Raw genomic sequence first — 23,003 nt, forward strand, 5'->3', positions numbered from 1 at the left:
CCTTGGGTAAATTCCTAGCAGTGCTATTGCTGGGTCATAGGGGAGTTCTATTGTTAGTTTCCTGAGGAACCTCCACACTGTTTTCCAGAGGGGCTGCACCAGTTTACATTCCCACCAACAGTGTAGGAGGGTGCCCGTTTCTCCACATCCTCGCCAGCATCTAGAGTCCTCTGATTTGCTCATTTTAGCCACTCTGACTGGCGTGAGGTGGTATCTCAGGGTGGTTTTGATTTGTATTTCCCTGATGAGGAGGGATGCTGAGCATCGTTTCATGTGTCTATTGGCCATCGGGATGTCCTCTTTGGAGAAATGTCTGTTCATATCTTCTGCCCATTTCTGGAAGGTCTCATTCTTAATGTGTATGTTGGGGGAAATGGATTTCACAATCATACCCAAAGATATCTATCTACAAACCTCAGATTAAAATGAGAAATACCCACATAATTGTTTTATATATTCTCTGCCTTCATCTGAATTTAGTGTTTTGGGGAAATGATGACCTTCTTTCTCCATTTATTGAGTGTTCCGATATAGGAGCAACCATAAAAGAGTTTTATGTCATAAAATTGATTACATTTTGGTAACCGTGGTCCATCTCAGAATGATGGTGCCCTCAAGTAAAAAACTAATTTTTTTTCCCTTGCTATTTGGGGATATTTAAGTGAATCTGAATTTATGATTGGATTTTTAAAAGCTATTTAAGAATATTCTTTGATATAACTGGAAACAATTTAAACCTATTTTATCCTTAAAAATTCTTATGGCAGAATGCACACTTCTTCAAAATATACAAGGTTAAGTGTTTTTGTTTTATAACTCGGGAGACAATGTACAATGTGGTACTCTTTAGTTACATTAATGAAGCCCCTTGTATACTTTTACACATACTTAAACATTTTGTTTTGTAACAAAAATAATCAGTCTCTTTGAAAAAAATCAGTCTGCCCCCTGGAAATGTTTTGAGTGATAAATAAATAGGATTTCATTATTCTCCCGACTAAAACTTCAAGTTCAAATAAAATATGTATTTTTGAAAGTTCGAAGTATATCAAGGGCACAGTCTCAATGCCAAAGAGAGAACTCTGAATTAAATTCTTCATAGAAAGCAATCATATCATTCCAAGTCAGTATATAATTAAATCACTGCAGGACTATTATTATGCCCACATCTGTGTTAAGTGAATTGCTTTTCCAGTTTCCTAATGGACTAGTGGTCCAACTACTTAAATGGGCTACAAACCTACCTCCATTCAAACCATGCAATTCTTTAGGGGCTTCTCTGATTTGAGGGGTTAAATTGTTTTATTATACCTTTTGAAATGAACTGGGCTTCCATATGTGGTTTCTCAACTTCAGTGGGTTGTGAGAAGAGTGAAAATGTGTTAAGGATACCTAACTCAAAACTGGAGTTGGGAATACACGAAGGGCGAGCTTGCACACTTGCACTACCATTCCTCCCAGCTTGCCTGGTCCAGCAGGAAGGAAGATTTTCTCTCAGCCCAGCAACAGCAAGCTCCCCTCACCTGCAGCCAATGAGGGGCTGTCCCCACTTCCAGCTCTCATTTTCCTCCAATGAACTTTTGTTCAGAACATCCCTCAACTTCCTCCTTACCTCTATGAAGGGCCTGTCCCACTTTGTTCTTCGGACTTGCCTGTGGTTTGCCATAGTTTGCTTGTCCTGAACTGCAGTTTTTCTGCTGTTCCTGAAAAACCTCTTTTGGTGGTTGAATGGCTTACCTTTTTCTTTAAAAAGGTTGACGGAAGCCTTACACAATGCTCCTTATTAGAGCTATTTGAAACGACTCCCTTTTTAAAATATTCACATTAGTGTTTTTCTGGCTCTCTAGCATTATATTTGTAGCTGCTGCTGTGGCGACTGCTCCTCCTCCTCCTCCTCCTCCTCCTCCTCCTCCTCCCTCCTCCTCCTCCTCCTCCTTTCATGACTTTCGCTTGGGTCATGATCTCGCGGTTCGTGGGTTCCGGCCCCGCGTCGGGCTCTGTGCTGACTGCCAGCTCGGAGCCTGGAGCCTGTTTCAGTCTGTGACCCCCTCTCTCTCTGACCCTCCCCTGCTCACGCTGTCTCTCTCTCTCTCCTAGAAATAAATTAAAAAAACCTTTAAAAAAAAAAAAGATGTCTTTATAAATTTCCTTCAGGCCTTTAAATTTCTCCTGAATTTGAGGGATCACCAGACTATACAATGGTCTTCTGACACAATGGAACAGAAAACAGCTTCTTAAAAAAAAATTAAGATCCAGAGTTTTAATTTAGGCCACAGAGTTCAAGAAGTTATGAAGGGGTCCATTTTTATAGTTCTAGCAAAGCCCTATGTGTGGAGATGTACCACTACAAGTAAGCTTCCTTCCCAAGGGTAATTAAGTTAAAAGAACATTCATGGAAAAGAAAAAAAAAGATTATTCATGAAAACCGTGGTTTCCAAATTGGATGATTCTGTACCCTTAATGTAGGAAAAAAATTCTGTATTTATAGAGTCTCACAGCTCACCTTAATTGTTGCAATCTTTAAGCAGCCCAAATTTCTATATTATTTCATCTATCCCTTTTTCTATTTGAGCAGTCTTAAGATACTATGAGAGCACCTACCTATAGGTTCAGTCTGAAAGCTGGGTCGTTTTAGAAAATCATTGCGTTAAATAATGAGACTCTGCATCTTTCTCAAGTTGTCAGGGCCTGAAGATAGCTGTTCCATTGCAAGAGATTTTAAAACCTGGCTTAGGTTCTGAGCTGGCCCCTGATCAGACAGGGTTCTCCAGGCTGCCCATCCCCAGGGCACTTACAAAGTTGAAACCTGGAAAAGCTACTTCCTTGACTCTTGGAGAGCAGGGTATGGGAAGTTAACCCAGTTCTAAGTCTCTACTTCTATTTCAAGGTCTTTACCTCTGATCTGGAGTCCTACTGCTTGTCTGGCCTGATGAATGTGGTCCTTGCTCCCCCCACCTTTTTTTTATATATATAATAGATTTTATTTTTTATATCAGTTTTAGGTTCACAACAAAATTGAATTGAAAGTACAGAGAGTTCCCATATACTCCCTGCCCCACACTTGCACAGCCTTCCCCATTATCAGTATTCAGCACTAGAGGGGCCACATTTGTTACAAACGATGAATCTACATTGACACATCACTGTCAATCAAAATCCATAGTTTACGTGAGGGTTCATTCTTAGTGTTGTACATTAGGTAGGTTTTGACAAATGTATAGTAATGTGTATCTACCATTATAGGATCATATAGAAAAGTTTCACCGCCCTAAAAATCCTCTGTGCTCCACTTGTTCATCCCTCCCTCCCTCCTAACCCCTGGTGAGCACTGATGCTTTTACTGTCTCCATATTTTACCTTTTCCAGAATGTCATATACTTAGAATTATTCAATATGTAGCCTTTCCCCCAACAGACACATGAAACGATGCTCAGCATCCCTCCTCATCAGGGAAATACAAATCAAAACCGTACTGAGATACCACCTCACGCCAGTCAGAGTGGCTAAAATGAGCAAATCAGAGGACTCTAGATGCTGGCAAGGATGTGGAGAAGCAGGCACCCTCCTACACTGTTGGTGGGAATGTAAACTGGTGCAGCCCCTCTGGAAAACAGTGTGGAGGTTCCTCAGGAAATTAACAATAGAACTCCCCTATGACCCAGCAATAGCACTGCTAGGAATTTACCCAAGGGATACAGGAGTACTGATGCACAGGGGCACATGTACCCCAATGTTCATAGCAGCACTCTCAACAATAGCCAAAACATGGAAAGAGCCTTAGTGTCCACCAACTGACGAATGGATCAAGAAGACGTGGTTTATCTATACAATGGAATACTACATGGCAATGAGAAAGAATGAAATCTGGCCATGTGTAGCAACATGGATGGAACTTGAGGGTGTTAGGCTGAGCTAAATAAGTCAGGCAGAGGACAGATACCACATATTTGCACATATAGGAGGATTAGGAGGAACTTAATGGAGGACCATGGGGGAGAAGTAAGGGAAAAATAGTGGGAGAGAGGGAGGGAGGCAAACTATGAGAGACTCTTGAATGCCAAGAACAAATTGAGGGCTGATGGGGGTAGGAGGGAGGGGAAAGGGGGTGATGGGCATGGAGGAGGGCACTTGTGGGGATAAGCACTGGGTGTTATATGGAAACCAACTTGACAATAAACGATTTATAAGTAAATAAATAAATAATGCGTAGCCTTTCCAGATTGGCTTCTTTCACTCAGTAATATGCATGTAAGTTTCCTCCATGTCTTTTCATGACTTGATAGCTCATTTCTTTTTAAGCACTGCATAAATATTCCATGTCTGGATGTAGCATAATTCATATATTCACCTACTGAAGGACATTTTAGTTGCTTCTAAGTTCTGGCAATTATGACTAAAGCTGTCGTAAACACCCATGTGCCATTTTTCACATACACATGTCTTCACCACATTTGAGTAAATATCAAGGAGCACGATCCTTGGATTCGAGAGCAAAAGTATGTTTAGTTTTGTAAGAAACACCCAAACTGTCTCCCAAAGTGGTTGTGCTGTTTTGCATTCCCACCAGCGATGAGCAGGAGTCCCTGGTGCTCCATTATCTGCACCAGCATTTGGTGTTTGTCAGTGTTTTTAGTTTGGGCCGTTCTAATAGGTATGTAATGGTATCTCATTGTTTTATATTTGTTTACCTCTTGCTGGTGCATATTCCTGGCTCCTCATTACTTCTCTACTTTTCCTCCCTGCTCAGCTTCTAGACAAATAGTTCTCAAAGCGTGGTCCCCAGATCGACAACAGCACCTAGGAACTTGTTAAAAATGGAGTTTGGGGACCTAGCCCAAACTACTGAATGAAAACTCTGTATTTTAACAGCCCTCCAAGTTATTCTGATGCAAGCTAACATTTGAAGATGCCATTCTAGACCTGTACTGTTCAACATATGATAACCTCCAGGCATATGGAGCTATTGAGCTCTTGGGGTATGGCTGGAATAAATTATGATGTCCTGTAAGTGTAAAATGCACCCCAGATCTTGAGAACTTAGTGTGAAAAAAGATAAAGTAAGATATCTTGTTGGTAATTTTTATATTGACAACCTTGAAATTAAAATACTTTGGATATATTGGGTGAAATAAAATATATTATTAAAATTAATTTCACCTGGGGGTGCCTAGGTGGTCCAGTCAGTTAAGCTTCCGACTTCAGCTCAGGTCATGGTCTCATTGGTTTGTGAGTTCAAGCCCCACATAGGGCTCTGTGCTGACAGCTCAGAGCCTGGAACCTGCTTCGGAATCTATGTGGGTGTCTCTCTCTCTGCCCCTCCCCTACTTGTGCTCTGTCTGTCTCTCAAAAATAAACATTAAAAATTTTTTCAAAAATTAATTTCACCTGTTTCTTTTTAGCTTTGACATAGGTTTACTAGAAAATTCTGAGTTCCATTTGTAGCTCTCATTGTATTATTCTAGGCCGTAAGTCTGCAAACTACAACCTGTGGGCTACATCTGGCCTACTGCCTGTGTTTCTATGGCCCATGAGTTAAGAATGGTTTAAATTTTTTTTTAATGTTTTTTTTTTTAGATTTATTTCTGAGAGAGAGAGAGATACACACAGCGTGAGCAGGGGTGGGTCAGAGAGAGAGAGACACACACAGAATCTGAAGCAGGCTCCAGGCTCTGAGCTAGCTGTCAGCACGGAGCCCGACACGGGGCTCAAACCCACAAACCGTGAGATCATGACCTGAACCAAAGTCAGGCGCCCAACCGACTGAGCCACCCAGGTGCCCCAAGAATGGTTTTAAATTTTTAAATGGGGGTGCCTGAGTGGCTCAGTTGGTTGAGCGTCCGACTTCGGTTCAGGTCATGATCTCATGGTTCGTGGGTTCGAGCCCTGCGTCGGGCTCTGTGCTGACAGCCAGCTGGAAGCCTGGAGCCTGTCTTCAGATTCTGTGTCTCCCTCTCTCTCTGACCCTTCCCTGCTCACGCTCTCTCTCAGAAATAAAAAAAACATTTAAAAAAATTTTTTAAATGATTGAAAGTAAATTTTACAAAAGAATGATATTCCATAACATGTGAAAATTAAATGAAATTTAAGTTTTATTGTCCATAAATAAAGTTTTATGGGAGTGTGGGTACATTCATTTATATTTGTATTGTCTGTGGTTGCTCTTCCTCTATAGTGGAAGAAAACTAGCTGTGGCAAGAACCCTATTGCCTACAAGTCTAAAGTATTTACTATCTGGTGCTTTCTAGAAAATACTTGCTAAGCCCTGTTCTAAACTGTCAGCTTCTACATACTGTCCAGGAGAGGACCCTACTTTTAACTTGCCCCTATTCTTTGTTCCCAACCTTTGTTTAGCTTTTAGGCCCTACGACCCAAATCTCAGTGGTGTTTTGGGGCTGCAAGATTTGATCTATGCATAATTTAAGCTACAAAGAGGTAGGCCAATAATGTTCTTGCCTTCCAGAACTGCACAAGGAACTATGGACCAAGCAAAAAGGAGCAGAGAGATGTTCAATAGCTTCTTTCTCCAAATGCAGGGCCTTGCTTCTTAAGGACGAGAGAACTTTGGATTGATAGCTCCATCAAATTGAGAGGTAAGCCTATGATTTAGGGCTGGCCCCTTTCTTTAATAACTCAGCAACACCTCTTGAATTAAAACTCTCACTCTCTCTGTGCAGCTTATGCCTACTCTCAGCCAGTGCACTTGGCTTCTGCAGCATCTTCTTCTGCCAGATATATTGTGGAAATTATTATGGTGATTTTTTCCACTTCAGTGAAGCAGACGTCTGGATCCTTTGTGAGCCTCTTGATCTTTATTCCCTACCACCCCCACCAATATGCAACCAAAGTCTTGTTGGCTCAATGAATCTTTATGGTCTCATTTTATAGAATCCCCAAAGAAGAGAAGTATGGCTGTGGTTTCCAGAATGTTAATTGATAACAGTTCTTGGCAACAGTGCTCTTCCTGGCTTTCGCTCTTTAACCTACTCCTTCCACCCATAAAAATATCATCATTCCTGAGTAGATTGGCACCAGTCTGAAGTTGCCCTCTCTCTCTTTCTCACCTCTCTCTCTCCTTCTCACTCTCTTTCTGTCTCTCCTCTCTTCCCCCAGCCCCACCCATAGGCCCTTCATTCCTTTTTTTCCTTGCTCTACTGATTATACCTGGACTATTTAACTTTCTAATATGAGCTAGTTTGTTGCATACTCCCTGAACATTGTAGTGATGTGAATAATCAATAATTAAAAGGTATTCCTCCCGATTTCAACCATACTTCATTGTTAAAGTTAGGGAAGGGTCTTGCATCTCTATTCATTTAAGAACTCTCGCCGCTAGTAGTCCGTTGTCTTTAGATCCAATAGCTGAGTTGAGTTTAGACCCTAGGCTGGAGTGGGAAGGGGCAGGAACCGTTTCACCTAGGTAAACCCTACACAAATCTGGCTTTTCCTGTCTACCTCATCTTAAATATGGGGCACAAGAGGGAAATCTGTCAGAGGGTTTCTATTGGAAAATAAGCTGGGGGATCAACTGGCCTAGTGTTTTATTCCAGCTTTTCTCCAGATGATCTCCAGATTTCTGGCCTTTACCTTCTCTGAGCTTCCCTTTTCTCATCTGTAAAATAAAGGGTCTGATAAATCACCCTGTAACATTCCTTCCAACTCTAAACTGTTCTGGTTTAGAATGTAGAAAAACTCAAGTTAATAGAACCATAGAATTTTTAAAATCTGGAAGTGCTCTTGGGGATCATTTGACCCAATCCTCAGATGTCCCAGATGAGGTTCAGAGAAGCACAAATCACAGAGCTGGTGGTGCCAGGGCTGGCTCTAGAACTCATGTTTCCTTAAAGGAGTGCCTGTTGGAGAAACGGACATTTATAAAATCATGGTCATCTAGAACTGAAAAACAAGGTCAGTTATTTGGTATTATATAGGCTAGACCAAGTCACTGGTATTGAAATTTTCCACTTTTTTATGCACAAGCATAAAAGGAGATATTTTTTAAGGAGAACATTCTCTCTTCTCCTCCCCATGGTTGTACTCTCCTTCATCGTCCCTGAAACTTTTCCACTTTTTAATGAGTTGTGTTGATATTTTTATCGATGTCCTTACCTAACTTTGTTTTTGTGAGTTCAGTAAGTTCTACCAATCATGGAGCTGTTTTTGTGATTGTACAGATAAAATCCCTGAATAAACAGTAGTTAGAGGGGGCTTGTGTGATCTGGTTTTGTCTGGTCATCTGTATGGTTACTGCATTTTTGTAATTTAGGAGAAAGGAGGATTCCATCTGATAAACTCCGGTGGAAGACTATAATCTGTACTAGTCAGAAATGCTAGATGATCTTCAAGGGCTAAGGGGATTGTGGTGATGTGGCTTGCAGGTCACCTCACTGGATATTAAGATCAAACCCTGCCTGGAGAGTTCAACTGTTTCTGTTTACCCGGTACTCCCAGCCTCATACACCCCATCTTGATTATTTACTTTTGTTGTTTGAGCTTTCTTTTTGGCTTTAAGAAAATGTCACACATTGAGGGAAGGGGTGTTGCATGGGTCATGACTTTGACATAGTCTCTGGCCAGTGCACTATTAGAAAGCACTTTCAGGAATTCGTCATGCTGGGAGCAGTGACTAAAAAAACTCAACTAAAAAAAATACATACATTTTATGTTAATTTTCACTTCTTTCTTAAGTATTTTTTTTTCACTTTGCAAGGATAACAACTGCTTGTAGAGAGGTTAAACAATATAGAATAGGTTAAAGAAAAAAGAAAAAGCCCCTAGAAATCCCATCATACTGTCAAAGCCTTCAGTCTCTCTCCTCCATATATATGCGTATACTCATGCATGAGTGTAATGGGAAGCACATGTCATACTAATTTTTGTCCCCACAGCACAAATAGAAACAATGGGGCATAATTTAATATGGTAGTGGTAAATAATATCTCCATAAAATGGTGCCCAAAGATCTTTAGTTTTGGGGCGCCTGGGTGGCTCCGTTGGTTAAGTGTCCAACTTCGGCTCAGGTCATGATCTCACGGTTCATGTGTTCGAGCCCCGTATCGGGCTCTGTGCTGACAGCTCAGAGCCTGGAGCCTGCTTCGGATTCTGTGTCTCCCTCTCTCTCTGACCCTCACCTGCTCACACTGTCTCTCTCTCTCTCAGAAATAAATTAAAAAGCAAACAAAGAAAAAGATCTTTAGTTTTAGGTTCAATCCTGATAGTTAAGATAAATTCATGCACTACCACATTCATGTACATCTTTGTGTGTGTGTATTTTATTACATTTAGGATGGTTATAAAAAATTTCTACCCTTTGGGGCTTCTGGCTATTACCTTGCTTTTTTTATTATAAAAGACATAGGGATACATTGTGATGTGCACCTGCCATTTTCACCAGACAATATTTTATGGAGATCTTTCTATATGTGGACTTAGAAGATTTTATATGTATACACACATGCACATTTGTAGTATATATTATATATACATTATACATTATATAATTGCATATAATATGATATATATTCCTTTGAAATATCCCCTTATGCAAATGTTCTATAATTTATAATTAATCCTCAAATGTGTTTTATTTGATTATAAAAGTAATATATGCTTGGTTTAAAGCATTTTAAAACACTACAGAAATATGCACTACAGAAATATGCAAAATAAAATGTAAGTTTCTTCCCCCTAATTTCTCCACTCCCTTCTAAGAATATCTACTATTAATAGTTTGGTATGTATCCTTCCAGACTTTTCTTTGAGAGAGAGAGAGAGAGAGCAGTCACGTGTGTGAGCTGGGGAGAGGCAGAGGGAGAGGAAAAGAGAAAATCCTAAGTAGGCTCCACACCCAGCGCAGAACCCGACTTAAGGCTTGATCCCATGACCATGAGATCATGACCTGAGCCAAAATCAAGAGTTAGACACTTAACCAACTGAGCCACCCAGGCACTCCACTCCAGACTTTTTTATTTGATACAAACAAAAGTAAACAATATGGTTTTTTATTTTTTACAAAAATGAGGTTATACCACAGTATAATATGATTCTGCAACTCACTATTTTCAAGCAACAATATATCATGAGACATTATCAAAGTATTTTATTTGTTTATTTTTTTATTTTGAGAGATAATGAGTATGAGCAGGGAAGGGTATGGGTCTAACTTTATTTTTTTCCCCAAATAGTTAGCCACTTCTTCCAACAGTCTTTATTGAACAATCTTACCACCACTGATTTTAACTGTGTAATTAATTTAGTGTATACTAATTTTCCAAACACTTGAGTCTACTTTTAGACTCCATTGTGTTCCCTTGATCTGTCATCTACCTGTGTCAATAACACAATGTTTTAATTTCTGTAGCTTAAAGATATTTTCTAATATCTGATAGGACTACTCCTTTATTTTTTTTTATTTTAACATTTATTCATTTTTGAGAGACAGAGATAGAGTATGAGCAGCAGAGAGGCAGAGGGAGAGGGAGACACAGAATCTGAAGCAGGCTCCAGGCTCTGAGCTGTCAGCACAGAGCCTGACACGGGGCTCAAACTCACAAACTATGAGATCATGACCTGAGCCGAAGTTGGACACTTAACCGACTGAAGTCACCCAGATACCCCAGGTTTTTTTATTTTAGAGATAAAATAAGCCTCATGCAAGGCTTGATCCCATGACCCTGGGATCATGACCTAAGCTGAAATCAAGAGTTAGACACTCAACCGACTGAGCCATGCAGGTTCCCCTCCACATGTTTTTAAATTGAAGTGAATAACATAAAATTAACCTTTTTTTTTTTTTTAAAGTAGGTTTAACACCTAGCATGGAGCCCAACGCAGGGCTTGATCTCAAGACCCTGAGATCAAAACCTGAGCTGAGATCAAGAGTTGGATGCTTAACCAACTGAACCACCTAGGTGCCCCAAGCTAAACATTTTAAAGTTCACAATTCAGGAGCATTTGGTACATTCACGTTGTTGCACAACCATCGCTTCCATCTGGTTCCAAAACATTTTAATTATCCTAAAAAGGAAACTTTATACTCATGAAAGTTTTTTCCCAACCCCCCCCCAACACACGGATTTTTAACACAAAAAACTGAACTTTTATTATAAAATCCTAGGCTTCAAGTCACTGGATTCTATTCTTGGAATCATTATTGCACTATATGCTAACTAACATGGATGTAAATAAAAACAAAAAATCCCAGGCTTCAGATCTACCATGTATTAAAGAAGCTTAAAAATCCAAGGCCAAGTTCAGAATTATAAAGAAGACTTTCCTTTCATTTATTTTATTATTACTTTTGTGTGTGTGTGTGTGAGGGGGCGGGGGGCACAAGTGAGCAAGGCGCAGGGAGAAAGAGAGGGAGAGAGAGAGAGAAGCAGGGCTCATCCAAAGTGGGGCTTATGTTTTTTACCCAAAGCAGGGCTTGTGCCAACCCAATGTGGGACTCAAACTCAGCAACTGGGAGATGGCCTGAGCTGAAGTCAGATACTTAACGACTGAGCCACCCAGGTGCCTGAGAAGCCTTTCCTGATTGAGGCCATTCCTCAGCCGCCTCTGTACCCCCAAGTTTACCTCCGCATCCACAGTAGCCCAAGACTCAACTTGGATTCGTTTAATCTACTGCTAAATTGCTCTGTGATTTTTCTTAAGCATCTGTGACTTGTGTTATGTCTCCTAAACCACCTTGTAAACCTGCTACTTTTTTTTTTTCCTCCAGTCCACCCTCCTAGCATCTGGCACTGGCTTTACACAGTCATGGTCTCATTAAAATATTGTTGATTGATTATTATCAAAACTTCCATATTGGACTTAGTGAGGTGTCAGGAGTTTAGAGCATGATTTAAATGGGAATTAAGAGGGAATTCAACATACAGCGTTTTACTTCCTGTGCTTGGGCACAGAGAGAGGGAGACACAGAATCCAAAGCAGGCTCCAGGCTCCAAGCTGTCAGCACAGAGCCCAATGTGGGTCTTGAACCCACAGCCAAGCCGTGAGATCATGACGTGAGCTGAAGTCGGATGCTCAACCAACTGAGCCACCCAGGCGCCCAGAATCCCTGAAAAATTCTTACAACAATCTTCTAGGGTGGAGGTTTTCTGATGATATTTTCTGAGATGAAATAATTTGCCTAAAATCCCTAGGCTCAATGTTAGATCCACGCTTTGAACCTAGGTTTGGGTCCTACACAGCACCTTTTACCATGCTTCATTGTGTCCATATTGTCTCTCCATCAAGGGCTACCCATCACATTATCCCAATTAATGTTTTTACATTCATTGTTATAGCCCAGTTTGTCTTGAAGGAATGTCTAAGCTCTCTTGCTGAGGTATATGATTAAACAGTTAGGAAGCACCAAAGAATCATTGCTTGTCTCACAACCTTACTTCATGCCCTAGCCAAACTATCAAGGAACAAGTTCATTTCTCCCTTTATTATGTTCTGTGTTCAGGACAGAGTCCCATGCTGGCCCAGATGTTAAAACTGTCACCCTGGCTGGAGCTAGAGCTGGTATGTGGGGTCAAAGCCAGTCACAGCAAGCACCATAGGAATGGGAGACATTTTCCTAAAGGGGAGAATCCCGGCAGGTGCCTGGGAGTTTCGTCTCTTCCCAGTCATCCCACATGTAGCATCTCCCTCTTTTCTTCTGGAAAAATGTATGAAGCTCGGGGATGTCAGAGAGCACTTTGGAGAAATTTGGTGTAAACGAATCAGAAACATAGGATTGGCTTTCCCGCAGAGGAGAAAGTAGAAAGGAAACTATATGGGACAAAGACCAGGTGGGTGCCTAAGAATAGCAGGGTGGGGTGGGAGTCTTTCAGCAAATTTGAAGAAGTTGGGCACATCAGCTGCGGAAAGACAACCACCTCTGGGATGTGTAGTTCTGGACCTGGGTTCTCAGGGGACAGATGCCCTGCATATGGAAGTGACAGGCCTGGATTCAGGATACAGCATTGCCACTTGGAAGCTCTTGCAACCTTTATGACTGGACAAAATGATCACTTGGTCCTGGTAAATTTCTTCATCTGTTTAAAAAAAAAAAGCAAGGAGTTACTTAATGATGGTACCTTTCCCACCTCCTTGTGTGGTTTTGTGACATGGTTCCAACGTGCTGTATAAACTATTAAGCCATCATCATCATTTAGATGCATAATAAAGACTTTAGAGAGATAATCAGTGATGATAATGAACAAATTAGGTTAAGTGGACTGACAGTTTTTAAAATGGCTATGAGACTTCTCTTTCAGGGTGCCTGGGTGGCTCGGTCAATTAAGTGTCCGGACTCTTGATCACCGCTCAGGTCATGGTCTCAATTTGTGAGATCAAGCCCTGTGTTGGGCTCTGCGCTGACAGTGCAGAGCCTGCTTAGGATTCTCTCTCTCTCCCTCTCTCTCTCTCTGCCCTTCCCCTGTTGTCTCTCTCAAAAGAAAGAAATAAACATTAAAAAAAATTTTAAAGGGGGCACCTGGATGGCTCACTTGTTTAAGCAGCCGACTTCAGTTCAGGTCATGATCTCACAGTCCTTGGGTTGGAGCGCCTCACTGGGCTCTGTGCTGATAGCTCAGAGCCTGGAGTCTGCTTCCGGTACTATGTCTCCCTCTCTCTCTGCCCCTGCCCCACTCCCACTCTGTGTGTCTCTCTCTCTCAAAATAATAAATAAACATTTAAAAATAATAAATAAATAATCTTATTCATTTGAACCTACAATATTTTAAAAATACATAAATTTTAAAAAGACCCCCTTCAAGAGGATGTTAGATAAGAACTAATATCAATAAGTGTATTTTTATTAGATGACCCTTTCTCAGCCTGGATTCTTAGGTGACATACATTCAATTAGTAATAACAGGATCCAGTTCCCCGTCCTGAGTATGAGTATGCTCTGGGAGTGGGGGTATGTGTGGAGCATGGGGGCTAAAAACCCTTAATGCTGGAAGGAAACTTAGGAATCATTAATTCCTATGTCCTCATTTTCCAGACAAGCAAAATGAGGCCCAGAGAAACAAGGTAATTTGCCTGAAACCACTCAGCTAAGGCTGAGCTGGAGCTCACCCTCAGCTTTTGGTTCTCACACTCTAGTGATTTGACAAAAGAGTAAATGATAATGAACTGATTGAGGAACACTTTGAAAACATTGTCAAATGGGTCACTTTGCACCCATTTTTCTTCTGCTCTCCGGGAACGCAGAGGTGGCTGGTGACTGATTGGTAAAGTGGGGAAGAATTGGCTCCTACAAAATCCTCGTCGGCCTTCTTTAAAACCTCCAGGTGTCTAGCCTGCATGGAGATGTCTCTCAGATCTCAAGCTTTTGATAACAAGGAATTAGAACTAGTCATCGGCACTAAGCCCCAGACCTGAGGGGCTCCAAATGTCTCTTCCCCACCCTCCTCCTTGCCTTCTTACCCCGGGAGACCTGCAAGCTGCTTTCATTGCCGGAGGAATGACTAAGTGATTGTTGGACTCAGACCAGTATAGGGATAAATAGTAGGACCATGTTCATGGTTATTTCTGTAAGCCTCAGAAACATCGCTGGTCAGGCAAAAGCTAGGATGATAATGAAAAACCATTATCAAGTTATAAGAAACCCATAGCTTGAAATGGGTCTGGCTCTAGTTGAGACTCCCTTGACTTACAATGGTTTTGGCTGCATTTTTGCTCCTCTTTTCTGTCTGGGGAGCTTCTTGACCCTTAAGGTTCAGCTCTCTGCCTGGTGCCTCACCTGTTGCTTCTCAGTTTCCCAGTCTGGATTCCTGCTCCCTGACACCTGATTTCTCAGACTATACTTGCTTGGTCTATCTACCTACATTATCCTACCTGTTTTTTCCTTTCTGCCCTAGGACCCCTAGATTTAATCTCTTGCTTGTTTAACCTGTGGGTTATTCATTTCATCCTTTACTTTCTACTCAAGGTATGAGTTTTTGTCCCCACAACTTACTCAGCTGCCTTCCCTGCCTACCCCTAACTCTGACCCTTTCTACCATGGAGACTTGTCACTACTCCATTTCTGGGATAACTCTTCCCTGCCACACTCTCATCTTACATTCCCTATGCCTAAACCCCAAACTGACATGGATGTGAGACAGCTATTTGCCAGGTACTTTGCCTTCATGATCATCCCCACAGCCACATGATGTCCTTACTCGGCTGTGGGTACAGGACATTGCCCATCTCACATGGCCTGTGTGTTCTCCACAATAGCAAATCAGCAGCAGAGACTTGCAGACCAGTTGCCTTGAGTGCAGCAAAGCTCCTGAGTCCTCCCAACTCTCCCGGATCCAGTGCGTGGCTTGGGGGAAAATAGAACCAGGATGATTCTTCTCCTGAGCTGTCCACAGTGGCACAGAGAGGAGCAAAGGCATATCAAGCCATGTTGTACATTTGGATCAATTAGTTAAACTTCCTCCACCATGACCCTCTCTGCCTTGCAGAAGTGGAATGTTTCAATGTCAAGGTGTCTGAAAGGCACCTGGGTGACTCAGACAGTTAAGCATCTGACTCTTGATTTCAGCTCAGGTCTTGATCTCAGAGTTGTGAATTCTGCCTCTGCATTGGGTTCCGTGTTGGGCGTGAAGCCTACTTAAAAACAAAACAAAACAAAAAAAACACCTTATGAATATCGAGTCCCCATGTACATATAGTCTATCTTGAATATTATTGCCTTTGGTATATTTAGTGCCTAATGTATCTTATGCATGTTTAGGATGTCCTATTTAGTAACTTTTATGCTTTAGTGTGCATGACTATTTAAGACGCAGGTGCCTCGTGAGTATTAGGCTTCTCTTAGTCCTACCACACATGCTCTACTTGACCTCTGCCTATGTCTAACAAACCTGTCACTTACTAGCTACCCACCTATACTTAAAACATCTTAAAATGTTTCGCTCATGCTTTACAAACTACCAACTTATTTATCTTTTATAACAGCATTGAATATTCTCAAATTGTATTCCCACCTTCCCTTTGCCCACAGTACTATAAACTCCTGGTCTACCCCCTCCTGCTCCAAATCTGCTCCCCCTCCATCTCCAAAATGGCACTTCCAGACCTCCTGGTGAACTTGACAAAAACTCTCCTTACCCTCCTCATATGGAGTTTGTCCTCAAGACCGCACCTCTCTACTCCTGAGACACACTTCCACCTCTGTCCAAGCTGTCGCCGGGCTTCTTCTGAGGCGACTGCAATTTGCTGCTGCTGCTTCCACTCTTAGCCACTTCAGTCCTGTCCCACACAGCATTCCAGAATGATCTTTCTCAGACATCAGTTGAGTCACGTCACTTAAACCAGTCATTGGTTCCTCATTGCACTGAGGATCAAGTCCAAAGTTCTTAACGTGGTGTCCATGGGTCTGTGCGGTGTGGCCTGTGCCACTCCCCAGCCTCACCTCGGCACCCTCTCCCTTCGCAGAGCTCCTCCACATGATCTCTAATTTCTTCCTTTGGGCCTTCATCTGTCCTATTACTTTTACTTGGAACGCCCCTCTTGCTGGGGACTCTGTCTCCCTCCCACACTCATAAACCAGTGCTACTCATTCTTCAGGCTTCAGCTTAAATGTGACTTACTCAGAGAGGCTGACTCCCCAGCCTGTTTAGGGCCTGCCTTGTTCTCTCATAGCACCCTCTCATTTTGTTTCCTTCATAGCACTTCTTCAGCTGTGAATTTATTTAAAAGCTGCCAGGCTTCCAAGCCATAAAGTCTCATCGGGGCAGGGATCTGTTCCGTTCACAGTAGCCCAGCCAGCACTTAGCATAATGCCTCACACACAGTAAACACTCACTAAATATTAGTTGAATGAGTGAAGGAGTGGGAGTAAAACATGAATTTCCTTCACCTCATGTTGCTAACTTCAGTCCCCTTTCTGCGGATTTTGTGGCCAGAGTTCTGGGTTTGAATTTTGATTTGTCTGTCTATTTATGAAGTGTGACCATTAGTGAGTTACTTGACCTCCTTGATTCTCAACATTTCTCATGTATCAAATGGGGAGAGAGCTGAGCACCTCACAAGTCGCAGTGAGGATCCAGTAAGATGAAGTCAGGGAGAGCCCCTGGCATGGTGACTGACCCCAGTGCGGACACTCAGTCAGCACTTGTGCCGTCCGGTGCTTTCTCATCCTGCACCTCTGCACCGTTACTCTGCCTACCCCCTCACCCTGGGCCGCACTTCCTTCTTCTCAACTCCGTTGGATCCCAGAACATCTCACTCACATGTCTTCAGGGAACGTCTTCAGGGAGCCTCCTTCGGCAGCCCAGCCCCTAGTGGGTGCTCATTCCTCAAACTGTTCAGCTGCTCATCTCCGTTTGGTTTTGTTTTTAAATCTCTCATGTGTCCCGTTTCTCCAACTAGACTCCAAGCCCTCTGGCCGCAAGATTTCCATCTCAGGCTTCTTGTCCCCCCCACAGCACCTGACTTACTCAGTGCTGTACACAGAGATGCTCAACTCCACGTTTGCAAGTGCCCACAGGGTAGCAGGCCCTGTTTTCAGATTCATTGTTATCTAACTTCATCTTCCATGAGAATCCCACCAGGCAAGTATTACTATGTCTGCTGGGAAAACAGAGGCTCAGAGGTGTAGTAATCTGCCTCCAGGCACCCAGGTAGCAGAGAGCAGTCTGTTAACTCTATGTGTTTGGTTGATAGCCTGGCACATCACAGATGATCGATAAATACTTGTTAGTGAGCTTCCCACCACACCATATTGCCTGTCTCCAGAAGTATTTATTCACAGCAAGGATGGTCATTATCATGTTCTCACTTCCTCCCTACCAACAACTTGGCTGAAAATCCCCTGTCCTTGAGCCTCTCCACTAAAGCCCTCCCAGTGTCCTGTACCCCCATTTTGCATTCAGTTTCCTATTCGTGCTACATCTTGTTGCTATAATTCTCTATAATTCTCATAGACCCTGACCCGGCCCACCTCTTGCCTTCCCAAAGCCCTGTTCTCCATATCCTTCCCCCACGAAAGCTTCTCTTCCTCATGGCCCTCCCTTCTCCCATCCCCCATCCAGTCCAATTTTACTTCTGGTTTCAGGGATTAAGAAACTCACCCTCACCTGGGAATGCCCTCTGAACTAGAGGACTTCTGTCCAGGGGATGTCCAAGGTTCTTTCTTTCTTTATTTTTTTAAATGTTCTGTTTATTTCTTTTTTTTTCATTGTTTAAAGATTATTTAAGTTTATTTAAACTTTTCATGCTTCAACTTAATTTATAGCCTTAAAATTGCGTTAAGACTACTAAAAAAATGTTAGCCTTCCTTTTTACATTTTTTAAAGGCATAAAACTGTCTTATGGTACATACAGGTTTGTTTCTGATTTTTTTTAATGCAAAAATTAAAATATAGACAGATAGGGAAATGAGTCTTTGAAAAAACTCAGTTTGCATAAATAAAGAATCTTGAATTCTCAAGCTTAACTTTCTTATCACTTTGAAGTTTAGCATAGTCTTGATTTTAGTGAATTTTCCTTGTACGTGGTATTATATAGCCAAATATCATTATGGATTAAGGAACTGGTGAGTTATACTGTACATACAGATTCCAGTACTATTCAGTCCATGGATTCATGCTACCCTGGTCTGGCATGTAAGGACATATGTTGTTTGTTTATTTCTGAGAGAGAGAGAGACAGTGTGAGCAGGGGAGGATCAGAGAGAGAGGGAGACACAGAATCTGAAGCAGGCTCCAGGCTCTGAGCTAGCTGTCAGCACAGAGCCTGACGCAGGGCTCAAACACACGAGCTGTGAGATCATGACCTGAGCCAAAGTTGGACACTTAACCAACTGAGCCACCCAGGCGCCCCTGTCCAAGGTTCTTTAGACGGAGAATTATCACTACTCATTAGTTGGGTGGCTTGAACAAGGTAATCCCCTCTCCTTGCCTCAATTTCTTCACATATAAAATGGCAAGACCCGCTCACACTTACCAAGCACCTACAAAAGGGACATAGCATTGTATCCATTAGGAGAAGTCAATAATAGCAGATGCTTACTTAGCACTTAATGTGTGCCAGGTACTATAGGAACTGCTTTGCCTGTATTTACTCACTTAATCCTCACAACAGACAGCCCCACAAGAATGTTATTTTTTTTTAATTTCTTAAAGTTTATATTTATTTTTTTTTACAAATAGTTTATTGTCAAATTAGTTTCCACATAACACCCAGTGCTCATCCCCACAAGTGTCCTCCTCCATGCCCATCCCCCCCCCCCACATCCATCAGTCCTCAGTTTTTGTCAGCATTGGTTTGCCTCTCTCCCTTTCCCCCACCATTTCCCCCCTTCCTCTCCCCCTTGTTCCTCAGTTAAGTTCCTCCTAATCCTCCTATACACGCAAACATATGATATTTGTCCTTCTCTGCCTGACTTATTTCGCTCAGCATAACACCCTCAAGGTCCATCCATGTTGCTACACATGGCCAGATTTCATTGTTTCTCATTGCCATGTAGTATTCCATCGTATAGATAAACCACATCTTCTTGATCCATTCATCTGTTGATGGACACTTAGGCTCTTTCCATGTTTTGGCTATTGTGGAGAGTGCTGCTATGAACATTGGGGTACATGTGCTCCTATGCCTCAGCATTTCTGTATCCCTTGGGTAAATTCCTAGCAGTGCTATTGCTGGGTCATAAGGGAGTTCTATTGTTAGTTTCCTGAGGAACCTCCACACTGTTTTCCAGAGGGGCTGTACCAGTTTACATTCCCACCAACAGTGTAGGAGGGTGCCCGTTTCTCCACATCCTCGCCAGCATCTAGAGTCCTCTGATTTGCTCATTTTAGCCACTCTGACTGGCGTGAGGTGGTATCTCAGGGTGGTTTTGATTTGTATTTCCCTGACGAGGAGGGATGCTGAGCATCGTTTCATGTGTCTATTGGCCATCTGGATGTCCTCTTTGGAGAAATGTCTGTTCATATCTTCTGCCCATTTCTTCACTGGGTTGTTTGTTTTTTGGGTGTGTAGTTTGGTGAGTTCCTTATAGATTCTGGATATTAACCCTTTATCTGATATGTCATTGGCATCTATCTTTTCCCATTCCGTTGGTTGCCTATTAGTTTTGTGGGTTGTTTCCTTTGCTGTGCAGAAGAATGTTATTTTTTTTAATGTTTATTTATTTTTGAGAGAGAGAGCAGGTGAGGAGCACAGAGAGAGGGAGACAGAAGATCCAAAGTGGGTGTTGTGCTGTCAGCAGAGAGCCCAGAGCGGGGACCGAACTCACCAACTGTGAGATCACTGCCTGAGCCCAAGTGAGATACTTAACCGACTGAGCCACCCAGGTACCCTGAGAATGTTATTATTAATCTATTTCACAGACAAAAAATAGAGGTCTCCAAATTGAGTAATTTGCTCTAGATCCTCCAAGCCAGTGGGTGGTGAAACTGGGCTTCGGTTCTGGCTGCAGAGTCCTGGTCTTAACCACTGCACTATGCTACCTCTTATTTCCTCATAAAGTGAGAGAGGCTAGTTAAAAAATAATCCCCTAGATTTTTATAGCTCTTTTCAATTCTAAAGCACTGTTCACACTCTGTCCCCTATTTGCTCTTCAAAACAACCCCAGAGGTAGATATTATCAGAGCAGTTTATGGGGTAAGAGCTGAGACTTATTAAGAGGGTCATGTGTCCAAGGGCACACAGGCGGTGAGGGCAGAGGCAGGACTCGAACCCAGGACCACTCATTCTCAGCACCCCTCCTGATGCCACTGTCCTTTCTGAGTCTCCTCCAGCTCCAATACTGTATGCTATCCTTTCCTCTCTCTTTTTTTAAAGAGACCCCTGTGTTCCCTCAAAAACTCCCTTTGCCCTGTCACCCCCACACCTTCTCCGCACAGTGCATGCTCACAGATAGCAGCAGGGGGTGCTGTAGACCAGCACACAGGGATGGGCTCCCCTGGGAGCCCCTGCTGGAGGAAACAACCAGAAGCTTCCCTGACTGTTCTTTTCTTTTTACTTTGTATTAAAAAACTGTTTTTAGTAGGTACTAGCTGTACATAGCACAAAATTTTAAAGGTACAAATGAGTATACAAAATGTCTGCTCCCCAGTTAGCCCAGTTCATCATCTTGGGGTACAAACCCAAGAAGTTTTCTAGTGTCTTTCTAGAGATATTCTGTGCTTATATAAACATATGTACTACTTTTCTTCCCACACAAGTGATAGCATACAAACAAGCACGTGTTGTTGTTTTTAATTTTTTTAATGTTTATTTATTTTTGAGACAGTGAGAGACAGAATACGAACCGGGGAGGGGCTGAGAGAGAGGGAGACACAGAATCTGAAACAGACTCTAGGCTCTGAGCTCTCAGCACAGAGCCTGATGCGGGGCTCAAACCCACGAACCGCAGGATCCTGACCTGAGCCGAAGTCGGACGCTTAACCGACTGAGCCACCCAGGCGCCCCACACGTGTTATGTTTTGCCTCTCACACAAATGGTACCATACCATGCACAATATTCTTCCTGTGGCTTCTGGGGGTAATTTATCTAGCAGATCAGTCCTCATCATAATTCATAATACCTGTATTTAACTGAATGGAAAAACCATAATCGATTTTACCAGATCCCTATTATTCTCTATGTTGTACCATTACAAGCAAAGCTGCAAATAAATACACTGTACATTGGTCAGTTTGCACATGTGCGCATCTGCAGGATAAATTCCCAGAGATGAGATCACTTGCCTGCAAACTACACACACTTGTAACGCTGATCAATAACTGCTAAATTGCCTGGCACCGAAGCTACCTATTTAAGGCTGCATCAGCAGAGCCTTGGAGGGTGTGTTTCCTACACTCTCACTAACACAGACTCTTACCGAGACTTCTGATCTTTGCCTTTCCTATAGGTGAAAGATGGTTTCTCATTACGGTTGTAATTCATTTCTCTTAAAATGAGGGTCCCCTGACCTCTGGGACTCATTCATGCAATCTATAATTAATTAGCAGGTGGCTCCCATGTGCCAAGCACCATGTTGGGGCATCCTGTCCTCCCGCTGTCCCTGGTCTGACTTTCACTGTCATTTCATGCCTGTCTCATGCTGGCCTGCCTTATCATGTCTCCCAAGAAGCCATTTTCCTTGCTTGGCCATCCTCACCAGGTCAAGCAGGGGCGACCTCACTTGACCTCTTCTTTAGAGGCTTAAGAGTGAGGAGAATGTGGTTTCTTGCCTTTTCTCTGTTCTCAAGACTAATTCCTGTAACCCAATTAAGCAAAGCTGAGAGGTGGAGACATGTGTCTGAAGGTCAGAATTAACCCTGAGTCCTGGGGCTCCTCAGACCATCCAGTCCAATGGGTCCGTCACTGCCTCAGTTTTCCCATCCTTCCCCCTCTGGGTGTGAGGAAGGTGAACAAAGAGCAGGTACCTGGACACTTGTCTGTGTTCAAGGGTGTTTTATGCTCCGTAACTGGCTGGTTAAAACTTTCTCAGATTAGATGTCAGCTAAACACAAGTGCATCTATGAGCAGTACTATTTAGATGAACGTGGGGAAGAAAAAGATGTTAGGATCTGTGTTTTCTGCTACATGGGAAACCTCTGAGCCGTTTCTCAACTTCCCCTTTCTTTGCAGTCCCAGAGCACTTGACCCCGCGGAGCACTTAACCCTGTTACAGAGTACCTGCTCCTTGACTTGGCTTCTCCATAAGGCTGTACATGAATCAGCTTAGAGCTGGCGTCTTTGTTCATCTTTGTATCTGTCTTCAGAATAAAGATGGGATCAAGACATGGGAATTGTGAATGAATATCTTCCTGCCTTCCAGTACCCAAGCATGGTGTCCGTATGAAGGCCTGCATCATTGTCTAGTAGCTGAGCTAACAGGACCTCTACCTCTAGTTCATCCCACGCATGACTGCTGGGCTCTCCCTCCTAAAGTACACTGGTAATCCAGTCACTTGTGGAGGCTCCCTGTGGCCTTCTAAATGAGGTGCAAATTCCTTAGCTTAGAATTTAGGGGCCCCCGTGGTGATATGCCTCTGGTCTACCTTTCCAGTCCTTTCCACTACCTCATGCTCCAATCAAACTG

At 42.6% G+C, this 23,003-nt stretch overlaps 1 long non-coding RNA gene across 2 annotated transcripts in view; it reads left to right on the forward strand.

The window, feature by feature from the left end:
- Positions 1-22,704, forward strand: part of LOC120222299 — a 25,813-nt gene extending 3,109 nt beyond the window's left edge. Inside the window, exons 2-3 of one of the 2 annotated variants that reach the window (XR_005526010.1) lie at positions 6,461-6,590; positions 22,550-22,704. This is a non-coding gene — a long non-coding RNA (uncharacterized LOC120222299). Of the gene's footprint in view, positions 1-6,460; positions 6,591-6,674; positions 7,075-22,549 lie in introns of those variants that run through there. The other variant, XR_005526011.1, reaches the window with a different exon arrangement.
- Positions 22,705-23,003: the final 299 nt, after the last annotated feature.

Source organism: Hyaena hyaena, unplaced genomic scaffold (genome assembly GCF_003009895.1).
Source record: "Hyaena hyaena isolate Hyena2069 unplaced genomic scaffold, ASM300989v1 scaffold_856, whole genome shotgun sequence".
Taxonomy (NCBI): domain Eukaryota; kingdom Metazoa; phylum Chordata; class Mammalia; order Carnivora; family Hyaenidae; genus Hyaena; species Hyaena hyaena.